General features: G+C 34.7%; 1 pseudogene; it reads right to left on the bottom strand.

The window, feature by feature from the left end:
- Positions 1–14,984, bottom strand: part of LOC132165826 (myosin-6-like) — a 54,930-nt pseudogene that overhangs the window by 36,078 nt on the left and 3,868 nt on the right.

The following is a 14,984-nucleotide window of genomic DNA, read 5'->3' as shown; positions in this document are numbered from 1 at the left end:
TATATATATATATATATATGGAAGCTAGAAAAAGAAGAGTTAGTGCTTTACACATGCAAGATAGAAAAGCTGAACTCATTCTTGTTCCAACTTAGAAAACCTAATTTTCATTTACTTGGAAACAAAGAGATGAAAATGACATTTTTGAAGCTTGTCTTCAAAGTCTGTTTATAGACATTTCTTTAAATAATATAAAACCATTCATTTTTCTGGAAACATCATATTTCCTGTCCTGTTCTGAAGTTGCTGCAGCCTGCAGATGTAGAATCATAGATGCATTCTTGGAGCTTTATGGGTTAAATTGCTAGATTACTATTTCGGCTTATTGTTCTTATTGTGCATGGGTTTCAATTGTAGGTATAGAGGCTGTTAGGGTACTGCTTCTATTTGATACGTCAGGGTTGAGTTTGTACAGATTCTCTGTTTTCTGGTTTGATGAGAAATGGCTTTTCTAGGTGGCGTATAGTTTGGATATTCCTTACTGTATAGTTTAGTGTTTAGGAGACATGTTTTTGATACATGAAAGATTTACGCATTCATCAAATAAAAAAATAAAAAATAAATAAAAAAGAAAAAGAAGAAAGAAATACAAAACAAACAAATAATCTACATGCACTGCTCTTGATTCTTCCAGGAAGCTGGCATGGGGAAGCAATTAAAGAACCATTACCTCAGGTGGTGCAGCACAAAGCATGTAGAAACAGTGATAATTTCTCTCAGGATCAGACACATTGCAAACACGCGATCTTTCCAGCAAATAAGTTTTGAAAGTCGCACCAGAAATTCTCCCCTCCTTGTCAAATTGAATCTCGATGAACTCACCAAAACGACTGCAACATTGACAATATGCACATAGAGATCATACCCAAGCAAATAGATAGTATCACATAAAATTTGCAATATACACAATAATTAATAATATCTTTAAAATAATAGACCATCCCACCTCGAGTTATTGTTTGCATTACCGAATGCTTCCAGGACACGAATGGACTGCGAATCAGACAAAAACCCAACAAAAGTGATATTTTCAATGTCAGAAAAATTCGAGGTCAGATACTACTACATGTACTAGTTTGCCAGCAACTGAGATTCTAGAATTCTTTTACCTCTAGGAGTCGCTGCACAACAGTACTCTCCTCAGCAGCAGCTCTCCTTCCCTTGTAACCAAGATAATTCAAGAGTGATTTTATGGTTTCTGTTTTACCAGACCCACTTTCACCGCTAACCAATATTGACTGACTTTTTTTCTCATTGATCATATCTCTGCATCCACATAAAAGGCACATTACACTATCAGACAAGTAAAGAGATGACATGAAGAATTTACAATGAGAAAGTGACAAAGTACCTGTATGCAGCATCTGCAACAGCAAATGGATGTGGACTCCTCTCAGCGAAGGCTGCCCTTTCATATTTTGCCATCACCTGGCTATCATAAAGATGAGGTAGACTTCTAAAAGGATTCACAGCGATCAATATATTCCCCGCGTATGTCTGATGTCACCAGCAAGTGTATTAGCTTTCTCTTGTAGGGAACTCTTTTTAATGAAAACCAATTTCAAATACTCACGTATATCTCATTGATATCATATCTTGATCTTAGATTATCAAGGACTCCTGGTTCATGCAAATAAGCCAGCTTTGCCATATCATCCACTCCACATGCTGGGGCTTCGGGGTCTTTGTGATGGACATTGGAGGCTTTATCAACAACCTGCAGTTTTCCGCATAAATAATGAAATAAAAATCTATTTAAGTACCTAATGGAAAATTAATACATACCTTAAAAGAAAACTTCAACCACAGAACTTGTTAAATATTAAAATAATATAAAGACATATACACGTGTAATGCCCCACTCTAATGACATCAATATTGTCCGTTTTGGGCTCCCCCGAACCAGACTTCCCAGTTGGTCATAAGTTCATGGCCATCACGGCTTTAAAACGCGTTGATGTCAAGAAAGGTGCGAGTATACATATAAGCACATTCTCATCCCCAAGCAATGTGGGACGCCACAACATGCATTTACAATGCAAAAGATGGAGAATTATCATTCAATGACAAAATTGTAATATGTGCAGGAAAAATGCCCATGTGTAATATTCAAAGCACTCACCGTCTTCCCCGAAGTGCAGAGGACATTAATGTCTTCACCATCAACCTTCACAACTTCACCATCTATCCATGCTTCATCAGGATCCTCCACCCAAACAAGAGATCCAACCACAGGACTGATAGCAGCAGCCTGAAAAGCAAAGAGTGTCAAAGCCTAAAATATCAAGTGAATTGCATAACTACATTTTTCCTTGGACAAGATTTATGGATCGTCATGCATGCAAACAGGCAAAGGCAATCATCTGTAACCGCAATGGCCAAGATGTGAGGCTCGAGTACTTCTCTCTACTCTCAATGGTACAACAGAGAAATAAACAAAAGAGCAAACAAGTGCCAATGTATAAAGAAAGAGAAGAAAAAGATACCAAATCCATCAGCACAGCACTGAACTGTGAGTTCTAGTTCTATCAAATTTGTACCATTTTGCTTTGACGATTTTCTTACTTTCATAGTGAAATTCGTACTTCGATCAAAATTAAATTCAACTTCAAATTTATTAACACCACTGTATAAGCAAAGCTGCTATTGGTATTTATCACTAAAAATTAAATAGAGACCCCAATTCCATGCAACATTGCTCAAAATACGGATTGTACCAAGAATGGCTCACTATAATGATTCGTTTGTGTCGGCTACGAGACTGTGAGGGAAACGGCACCCACACTGCCCCCTTCGCCGCCGGCCGCTACATCTTCCCGGCCTCAACCCTTGGCTTCACCTTCAAGCTCTGCTGGAACCCCTTGTCTTAGAATTGGTTCTCTTGGGTTCGATCAACCCCTGTGCTCTTCTCTGGTTTGCGCATTGGGTGAGAGTGAGAAATGCAAGATTTCAAAAGGAATTGATGGTGGTTGAGCGAATGTTCGCCGGGCGGTGGTGGCGTAGCATAGCAGAGAATCGGAAATGTTATAAGCACCTTTACCGGACAACGATCCCCACGATTTCAAATCCATTTGGTTAAAATAAGAGGGCATTTTTGTCCAAAACTTGTCTAAAATATTTTTTTTTTGGACAAAAATGCCTTCTTATTTTTGCTTTCATTCTTAAGGGTAATACTAAAGGAAACGTGCACTACTAAAAATAAAATTAAAAAAAAAAAAAAAAAAATAGAGCACGCCAGCGTTCCCTGTATCATAACTCCATTTTGAATAGGCGGTGATGGAGCCGAAAACCAGCCGTCATTGAATTTAATTATTTTTTGAACTTACATATTTTTTCAAATTGATTTATTTATTTTCATGAAGTCGAGTTAGATAATCCACTGAGATTTAGAAGAAACTCGAGCTACTCAATTAATTTAAAATAAATGTTGTCATTGTTTAATTTTTGTTTCAAAAATTCATACTAATAATTAATTATTATTTATTGTTAGAATTTTATTATTTGAATAAACGAGAAAATTAATTCGAATTTTAAACAATTTAATATCAAATCTATATGTTTGTTTTATAATATTTATGTGCATTTATTACACGCATATATATTAACACAAACTCATTCATATATACATAAATACATAAATCTATATAAAAAATGCTTTAATTTTATTATTTCTTTTTTATTTTCCTAATCAATGCGGAAAAGTGGAAAAATGGGAGGCTTTGATTTTATTTTTGTGTAGGCATGATACAAGTTGGAGTGCTATGCGTCTCTAATTATGGATGAAGAATCCAGCTTGCGCTTTCTGGATCTAATTCATGATTTATTTTTTTGGGAGAATTGTTAAATTGATCCATAAGATTTAAAGTTATAACAAATAGCTCAATCAGGATTAAAAAGTGACTAAGCATTCTCTGGAGTAATTAAAAAAACAAATAGATCCTTGTTATTAGAAAAGTCAATGCAATCGGTAATTTGTCACGTCAGTAACAATCATATTATAACACGTACGTGTAACAATTTTATAGACTAAATTTAAAAAAAATATATTTCATTTATCGTGTTATCAGTACATGCAAGTGATCTTAAATTGGAAGCTTGACTCCCGTCTACCTCTTATTCTGCGAGTTTGACCACTCATAAACCTCCAAATTCATATAAATAGTAAACGAAACTCAAATCAAAATCCTTGTTTTCAATTTGATGTCTTCCTTAAAAATCTCTACCGACATAGCGAACACTTATATACTTGGCTATTTGGCCTAGTGAGCTGCTGTGCTCTTAGTAAATCAAAATGGGGAATGAGGATTCGAACTAGTAACCTTCGTTTTATTATGCATGGTTCTAGCCAATTGAACTACTTCGGACAAAATAGACATTTAATTGAACATGAAGAAGGAAAAAAAATCCAAAATGTAAACAAAAAAAAGGAAGAAAACAAATTTGAGAGTATATATATAAAAACAAATACCATGTTGTTCACAGAGCTAGATTGATCGGAAACTTGGGTTGTTTATGGATCTAATTCCACTTCCTTCAGCAACGTACGTCGTCGATCACTCGATTAAGCGAAAAGAATTAATTTGATCTCTCCAACTTCTCTCTCATTTATTTGAGTGCAACTTCTAAACGATCAAAGAGAATATAAAAACATGATCAGAAGATTAAATCCTTCAGCCAGCCCAAATGAAGAAGAAGGTGATGGAGCTTCAGATCTCTTTTAAAGTGATGGATGAAGCAGTCTAGGGTTGAATTAAGGAGAAGATTAAGCCTAGTTTCAAGGAGGTCAACTACTGACTTATAGCTGTTTTTGGTTATTCTTATACACAAATTGGTCTTCTTTATTATGAATTTAATTATGCATACGCATTTGTATCCAAGTTTCTTCCTTAACCATATATACCAACCAGCAGGAAAACTGGTGAAGTCGTCCCAGCAAAGTCGATCTGAAGTCTATGTTTAAAGCAATTAATGAATTAGCTAGATATTAATTAATAACAAAAAAGAAAATGAAAGGAAGCTGCACTGCATGCTCTTCTTTGAGATGCTCATGCATGCACATGCAAGCCCTTTTACTTGGGATCCGGATCTTGTCAGCAACACGATGTTTGCATTGTTAGGATTTTGAATAATAAATATGAAAGCGTACGTTTTAACGGAGTGATAGACTTTACCTATATATCTAAACAAGAGAATGAGGTGCTTAAGACTTGCTCATACGCATGTGTGTTTTATAAAAATCCTTTCACATTTGTTAGGTAGTAAAATTATTGAGAATCTGACTGTCTATCAATAAAAGTTAATAAACACGATAAATCTTCGAAGTGGGATTTGAATCTCGTACAATATTTGGACTAAATATGAGAGTGCAAAAAGAATTGAATTGGAGGCTCAAGTGAGCTTTCGATCTGTTCGAGCAAGAGACACCTTGCAATAACCCTGTCTAATAACAATTAGGAGCAAGAATAATTTGAGAGGATAATAACTAATAAGTGCATGTATCCCAATCTCTTCAACTGAGGTAACCCACCACCTCATTGATCATGGCAGCAGATTTGACGTCACCTTGATGACGTAGCATTTCTGATGTCAACTTAGATGACAACATCAATCCTGTTCAAATTATATATATATAATTAAGGTGACTTTTGCTTTGAAGTCTTTAAAAATAAATAAAAACCTACTACATCGTACAATCTCGTGCCCGCTTTAGAATGCTGCCATTCTCAGCAACCACTCTCTCTTATCCAAATTTTCCTCCATTGTCAACGATGTTCATGTTCGACGTTCATGTTCCCACTAGGCCACATCTGGCGTAAAAGTCAATGTAAATAGGCTTGCATATGTCTCAATCAAGGGTATATATATATATCCATGTGCCAGGTGTGAATAGGGGATAGATCAGTGTGAAACTAATTATATATAAACAAATGATTAACTTATCATATTTAAACCTAATTCACTATATATATAGTAAAAGAGAAAGCACGTTTTAAAACAAAATCATAGCATATTAGCATTTCGATCTCATAAATATTCTTTTTTGGTAATCCCATTACCCCTTCGAAAGTCTAACCTCATGATACCCCTTATTAATCATAGATGCTTATATTAGTTTCACACTTTGGGAGCCATGTTCAGTACTGCAATTGTAGCCATTGGATTCGGATGATGGTTTAGTTAATTAATACGGTACAAAGTGTACGTGAAACTAATTATATGCCCATATATGAGTAAGTTAATTATCATATTTAAACCTAATTCATGTCACGTCAACCATTGTGAAGATTAGCATAATAGCAAATTTTTTAATAAAAATTGAAAATTCTAGCATGTAAGATCTACCACAATGCACGTCCTGATTAACTTGTTGGGATACTAAGGTTTAAGGTTTAAGAAGTATGATAATTAAAGTGAGTATTACCTTTAGATTACAGTAGGTCGACAAGTTTGCTCAAGTTGCTGAAATTAGATTGCCCGAGATATAATTATGCTAATTAAATATAGTTGTCACGCACAAATTATAATCGTTATAAAGTTGGTCATTTCTTCGATAAGCATGTCCGATAAACATTAATAAAGATGTTCTTCTTCCGATTATCTGTACTTGAAAAATAAAATCTTTTAATCAATTCTTTGGCCAAAAGTATAATGATCCATATTTTGTTTCGTTACATCTAACAATGCACATGCATGATATTGTGTCATTCAAAATTTTAAATGAAGTAGCAAGGTATATATTATTAGATCCATAAAATATGATATAGACCGGCCAATGGCCATTAAACAGTTCCTCTATGTTTCACTAATCCAACACTGCTTAAAGAAAGTTCGACAGAGGGTTCAAGATCGAACATGATTGGGGAGAGAGAGAGAGGGGCAATATACAAGACAGCCCAATGTATCCCTCTCCAAAAAGATCAATTTAAACGAATATCATCACTACAAAAACATCATAGAAAAGAGTCAAAAGACTAAAGAAGCACACTTGAAGTAAGTTGCTATAAGAAACCTCCTGAACAAGTTGCAGTTCTTTAAACAAAAAATTATTTGTAAAAATCAACTAAAAAAACTTGGCAATTACAGAAATTTTGGTCAAGAATTGGCATTGATTGGACTCAATATACTTACCCTAAATTGAACTCAATCTCACAACTAGCAAATAAGTAAAAGCAATATAAATTCCAAAAAATTGATTTCACTTTAATTCATGCTTTTCCTGTCATACAGCCCTGATTTGCCTGAGGTCAGCCGTACATCAGTGTCATATATACGTGGATTAGTCTGGCACAGTTTGCCAACTACCCATTACTATTCATAAAAAAAATAAATTATCAATATTCTTACTTTTTATATTACATCAATCACATTTTATTACTATTCAAATAAAATATAAAATCACTACAAATTTTTTTTTTTTTTCTCATTTTTCTGTATCAAACATCTTACTTTTTTTTCCATGTTAATCAATTTTTATTACAGTAACAGACTACTAAACACTAATAGGTCAAACGGACCCTGAAACAGTCAGCCTACCCAACTTAATACATATATATGCAACAAAATTAAGTAGTAATGTTGTGGGTCAAAGCCCAAAAATGCATCATCATCAGACTAAACAAAGCCAATTCGTATTTTGAAGACTGATTGAGAAGAAACTACAAGCAGCTTCCCCAAAGGTAATATATATGCTTCGGTACTCCATCGATGGAGTAGCATTACATGATATTGCATGTGTCTTTGACTACGAAGAGCCATACAAAGGATAACTAAGAATGTAACAATTCCAACTAATATTCAAGTTGTACGAAACATGCAGATAAATTTGAAGGGAAAATACACATGAACCTATTGTTTTTTTTAGCTTTGACCATGGGTAATCATTTATGTTCACATGTCGGGTTTGAGAAAAGTTGAGGTTTGGGTACTATATATAGGTTAATATAATCCAACCTAGCTATATTAGATCCGTTAATTTCGTGTTAGATTCGTGCATCTTGTCAAAATTTGTCAACCATATATATCGCGTATTGAGTTCGAGTCATGTTGAGATATGATTATAAGACTATATAGGTCAACTATATATTACTCGACTCATTTAATTAAATAGATTAAACGCATCAACCTTAATTGCTAACTTTTAGTTAGATTTATAGATCCTATAAAACATTGCCAGCAAAAGTAATGAGGCAATTGGGAAGAGTTGCTCCCGGAACAAATTAAGTCTTGGGTGATGGCGGCGGCGCAGTCGGGTGCTTTCAATTTGGTTGCATGGTTTTTGTGGGTTTGTGTTGAGCGGCGGCGGGTGTGGGTACGTAGGGGTACGGAAGCGTTTTTGTTTGGACTTTTTTTTTGTCTGGGGGCGGTGGTGGCTTATTGGGGTGGGTTAATTTGTTTGCTGGGGGTGTCGGGTCTCAGTGAATTTCTATTTGGGTTGATTACGTGATTGGAATTTGGTCCAATTGGGGATTATGGATCGTCGATTGTCATAGCAAACAATCAAAATCTAGGCTTTGATACCAAAGTTGATGCATGACAAATCTAAAATTGAGAAGAGAGTGAGAAAACCAAGAAAGAGAGAAGAACTTGAAGAGAGACTGAGAAAGATCATGGGAGAAAAAGACAAATCCATGCACATGAAATTATTCATTAAAAGCTCTTAATACAACAGAAAAATAAGTTTAAATAGACTAGGGGTTGAATCCTAATCCTAACCTTAATAGTACCTGAGCTAGCCGCCCACTTAATTAATAACATAAAATTCAGAATCATAAAATAACATTAACCAGTCTGAAAATAATAACATAAATAAAATGCGAAAAAATAACAAAAGCATCCCATATGATAATATATGTGGCATTCAGCCATTCAGTCACCCAACCACAAGAATATTATAGGCTAGGCCGTCATCCGACGTAACCGTCCATACTACACGTGTGATCAGTTGCCTGTGTCTGATGTCCCCATAAACTCATTCCTACGAGCATCTAGTTTTTCCATCTGACCAGCCTTGAGGAAAACTTTTGTTTTACCAATCTATAACAACAAACAGGATCATAAGATCACAAAAGCAATCCACAAACAAATGTATATATATATATATAGCACATGTACAACAGCTAGCAGCAAAGATAAACATTAACCTATAATGATGTTAATTAATGCTTCTGCATGTTCTCCAAAAGTACTTATGACCATATTAAATGAGGAGAAAATGAAATAGAATTATGATCAAATAATTACCTGATAGCCTTTAAGTCCCACCTTCTCTAAAAGCCTCTTGCAGGCAATGCCCTCATCAGAACTGATATTATATATATATATATATATATATATAGAAATATTTTGTCAGAGCACATTTAATTTAATGGTTAGGCAAAACATCTCACTGCATGCAAACAAAAACAACCAAAATATATATATACCTGCCATCCAAAACTTCAGGTGCAAGGAGGCCAAATCTGTCTACAAATTCAGCAAAGGGTTTTTTAGTAGGAAATCCAGCACAACTTATCCTAATCGCCTCCATGACTCCCTGAAATGAGACACATATATAAAATATGTTATAAACTCGAATAAAAATCTGTAAATTTTAATTACCACACCAACAACAATATTCAGAAATCAAAATTCTTACCCCACAACGTAGTTGTTGGAGAACATTTTTATCCTCAAAGATGGATGGCTTAAGAAGATTATTGGGTTTTACACAACGAATGTAATGCAGCTTAAATGCGCTGAGAGTTTCAAGCAACCCATGCAATTGTTTCTGCATCAAGTACAAAAGAGGACTTCATAACCCACCAGACAAAAGAAAGAAGAAGCTGTTTTATTTATAATAGTTATTTATTTTATTTTACATATAAGAGAAGAGGAAAACTATCAGACCTTAAACTGTGAACCAATTGAAGAGAACTTTGATGCTTCGAATGAATCCTCAGCTGAATGTGGAAATAAACCCGCCACAAAGGAGCAACTGGAATCCCTCAAGAGAGCATGATGTTCAGCAACAACATGGTCGTTGTTCTTGTCCAGGAACAGTTCTGTTTGGTAAGTGACCTGAAAATCATATAAGTGTTTTTAGTGCATGTATTTTTTATGGTTACTTCTTGCTTCTTAGGTCTGAATGGTAACGCCCTGCCCTAAATCCAAGGGCGAAAGTGAAATTTTTTTCAATAAACCATGAGACGCCACTACTACATCCTTAAACAATTAAGGCAGCAAAAAACCTGTAATAATTTTTATCTAGATTTATAAATAAAACACATCAGAACTACTAATACATCACGTAAAATCATTACAACTGAATCATAATTTAGGGCGGGACGTTACATGAATTCTATATATGATAACAATGAATGATATTGCAAAGGGGAAACTTCACTTTAAATCCTTGAATTACCCGCGCGTTTTGACAAGCCTCCCAAACTTCAAAACCCTTCATTTTGAACACTTAAACATTTCAGAATTAAAAATTCTAAATCTCTCTCAATTCTTTCTTCTATTCATATTTAGGTTGTAGGCATATGTATTTTGTTCTTGTAATCAAACATTATTGTTGAGTTCTTTCAAATCTATACGTGAGAGGCATTACTATACATCGTAGGATATACACTTACCAAAGATCCTTAATTACTTGTGAATTCTAGAAGAAAGTTACACATGCACATAGAACTCTATGTTTTTTATGTTTATGTTTTTTCGACACATGAATTCTATGATAACAAAGAAGATGCAAACAAGTACACTTACGTTGCCAGCGTAATGGCAAATTGTGAAGTCAGTACTATCCGCTAATTTTGGCTTGATGAAGCGTTTATGACGATTGAATGTCTGATACAGACTTCGGGCAAATGATTTATGTGTTGATCCTGGAAACTTACTGCAGAACACACAACCAAACAGTGTATTCAATGACGTAATATGATGCATGTGATATATATAGAGCAATTAAAGCAGTATCTATATATATATATACTACTTACCAAGTTTGGTCCAGAAGAGGAATAATGCCACGCGGATTCTGAAAATCCATTAATGAACATATAAAAAATCAAAAGTACGTCACATGCATGACCACAATGATTAATTTCATCGTTAAGTTTGTTTAATTAACTACAAATGAAGAATTAACAGTAGTGGCAGGAACCAGTTTGAACATGATCATTTTTAACATTTTACATTGGCCATTTAACTGAAAGACAGGACACTTTACACGACATCAACAGATATATATATAGAATGAAAGGAAAAGTTAACCTTTTCCATGAGATCAATAATATCTTGATTATCAACAAAATCAATGCAACTCCAATCAATTGCTTCTTTTGTATATTCTTCTCGCTCCATTTTGAAAACGTGCTGCCAACAAGATATATATATTTGTTCATTACAAACATACGCAATACATATAGAACGAACAATCGTGAAGAACAACAAAGAAAATACAGAAATTCTTCACAGAAAACCTGATTGAAATGTTGCTGAAGCTTCTCGTTTGCGAGATTGATGCAAAATTGCTCAAAACTGCAAAAAAAAAAAAAAAAACAACAATCATAAATCCAGCGTCAACAAATTAATTAACACTTCTGCAAGATATTAATTTTAGATCACTTTTGACATTCTCCGCAGCAGAAAAGTAAATGACTCACAATTTGCACAATAATAAGACTAAAAATTCCATATATGCAAGTTTTCCCTTTTCTTTTTTCATCTAAATTAAGAAGTAAGAACCACATATTCACAAAACATTAGGACAGGACAATAAGCACCAAAAAGAAACTTCTGCTGTCACCTCTATTGCTAGCTACTCCTGGAAGTTAGAACAAATTCATAGAAGAAGATTTGAAATCATAAGATTATTAAACAAGTATAATACATGCTCTAGAATGTTCAACCAGAGAATAGGAAATTGCTCTTTTAAAGCTCCAATGACATTTAGAATTTAATGAAACTAATATATCTATATATTTCAATGTAAAAAGATAAGGCATACGGTTAAGCACCTGTTTGTCTTGAAACCCTCAAAACCAAATATATCCAGCACCCCAATTAAATACTTTGGCTCAGGGTCTTGACCAATTGAACTATTAATCTTATCCACAAGCCTGTAGAATCAAAGAAGGATATTCCACAGTTCAATTTACAGCTAGCCCAAATTTGAACAAAGTAACTAGTAATGTTAAGAAACACACCACTGAATAATCTTCAAAGGGTATATATCTTACCTGTCAAACAACCTCGCATAGACAATTTTAGCCAAAACATCTCTTTGAAAAGCTGCAGATTCTGGATCCAGACATTTTGTTATGGGTTCATCACCGGCTACAATTACATGTTTGCAAAGAGAATCAACTAGTGCCTTTGCATCACACCTGAAAAAAATATAAGAATTGATAAGAAGAAAATATTATGAAGTGCAAACCTATCAACCAGTGCATCTTTTAGTGTGTGAATGCTTGTCAATGAAATAGGTTAGTTACATGAAAAGCTCAGCAGCAGTTCTTAGATGGAACCAAGATTTTTCATCTTTGGGTACGGATGATTTTGGTTCCTTCCCTTTTGCAAATTCAATGTTCCCAAGATGCAGAATTGAAGCCACAACTCGAAATATTGCATCCTGAAAAGTAGTGGTAAGGAACAAAGAAAAACATGATTTTCAAGTATCCCATGATTATACTTGAAGGTTCATATCTTCTAACAGAACCAATTTCCTATATATGAAATACATACCTGTTCACCAGCACTTATTCCAACAACTTCCATTGCCCTTCTTGTTGCGATATATTCCTTTGAATCATCAACCCCATCCAACTCACAGCAATTTGATGGATTCAGATAACGAAATGTTCTAGGGCTTTCCAATTTGTACCTCTCAACATCCTGTCAAATGCATGTATAGGAGAAGAAAATAACATTTTTGAAGCTTGTCTTCAAGGTCTATCTGTTTATAGACATTTCTTTAAATAAAACGAAACAAAACCATTCATTTTTTCTGGAAACATCATATTTCCTGTCCTGTTCTGAAGTTGCTGCAGTTTGCAGATGTAGATGCATTCTTGGAGCTCTATGGCTTAAATTAATGCTAGATTGATATTTCGGCTTATTATATTGCTCTTATTGTGCATTGGGTTTCAATTGTAGGAAAAGAGGTTGTTAGGGTACTGCTTCTATTTGATACATCAGGGTTGAGTTTATACAGATTCTCTGTTTTCTGGTTTGATGAGAAATGGCTTTTTTTGGTGGCATATAGTTTGGATATTCCTTGCTGAGTTGCTGTATAGTTTAGTGTTTAGGAGGGCATGTTGTTGATACATGAAAGAAATACAAAACAAACAAACAATCTCCTGAATTTTCAAGGAAGCTGGCATGGTACCGTGAAGCAATTAACTAAGAACAATTACCTCAGGTGGTGCAGCACAAAGCATGTAGAAACAGTGATAATTTCTCTCAGGATCAGACACATTGCAAACACGTGATCTTTCCAGCAAATAAGTTTTGATAGTCGCACCAGAAATTCTCCCCTCCTTGTCAAATTGAATCTCGATGAACTCACCAAAACGACTGCAACATTGACCAAGTACATGCACATAGAGATCGTATCACATAAAATTTGCAATATATATACACAATAATTAATATATATATAAAATAATAGACCAATATCCCACCTCGAGTTATTGTTTGCATTACCGAATGCTTCCAGGACACGAATGGACTGCGAATCAGACAAAAACCCAACAAAAGTGATATTTTCAACGTCAGAAAAATTCAATTAATGTACTAGTTTGCCAGCAACTGAGATTTCAAGAATTCTTTTACTTCCAGGAGTCTCTCCACAACAGTGCTCTCCTCAGCAGCAGCTCTCCTTCCTTTGTAATCAAGATAATGCAAGAGTGATTTTATGGTTTCTGTTTTACCAGACCCACTTTCACCACTAACCAATATTGACTGACTTTTTCCCCCATTGATCATATCTCTGCAGCATCCACATAAATAACACTATCAGACAAGCAGTAAAGAGATGACATGAAGAATTAATTACAATGAGAAAGTGACAAATTAAGTACCTGTATGCAGCATCTGCAACAGCAAATGGATGTGGACTCCTCTCAGCAAAGGTTGCCTTTTCATATTTTTCCATAATCTGTCTATCATAAAGATGAGGTAGACTTCTAAAAGGATTCACAGCAATCAATATATTCCCTGCGTATGTCTGATGCCAGCAGTAAGTGTATTATTAGCTTTCTGTTTGTGCTAGGAACTCTTTTTAATGAAAGCCTATATATATATTTTGAAATACTCACGTATATCTCATTGATATCATATCTTGATCTTAGATTCTCAAGGACTCCTGGTTTGCAATGCCATATCATCCACTCCACATGGTGAGGCTTCAGGGTCTTTGGGATGGACATTGGAAGCTTTAACAACAACCTGCATGAAGTTTTTCCCATAAATTATATTGGTGGGAAAAAATTAATAAGCAAAATCAGCACACACAATCAAAAAACATCAGTATAAGCACCTAATGGAAAATTAGTACCAGTACGTACCATAAAAGAAAACTTCAACCATAAAACTAGTTAAATATTAAAATATTTAGATAAGGACATGCAGGTACACATGCATTTACAATAGCAAAAGATGAAGAATTATCATTCAATGACAAAATTGTAATATGTGCAGGAAAAAGGCCCATGTGTAAATATTATTCAAAGCACTACTATACTCACCGTCTTCCTCGAAGTGCAGAGGACTTTAATGTCTTCACCATCAACCTTCACAACTTCACCAGCTATCCAAGCTTCATTGGGATCCGCGGCCTCCACCCAAACAAGAGATCCAACCGCAGGACTCATAGCAGCAGCCTGAAAAGCAAAGAGTGTCAAAGATCTCCACTGACCCACCAAACGCTTAATTGGTCTTGTGCTTTTTTTTTTTTTTTTTTTTTCTGTTCAAAGCAGGGAAGGGGAAAAGGGATAGCT

Source organism: Corylus avellana, chromosome ca11 (genome assembly GCF_901000735.1).
Source record: "Corylus avellana chromosome ca11, CavTom2PMs-1.0".
NCBI classification, from domain to species: Eukaryota; Viridiplantae; Streptophyta; class Magnoliopsida; order Fagales; family Betulaceae; genus Corylus; species Corylus avellana.
Note: the sequence above shows the minus strand (reverse complement) of the source record. Positions and strands in the feature narration are given on the sequence as shown.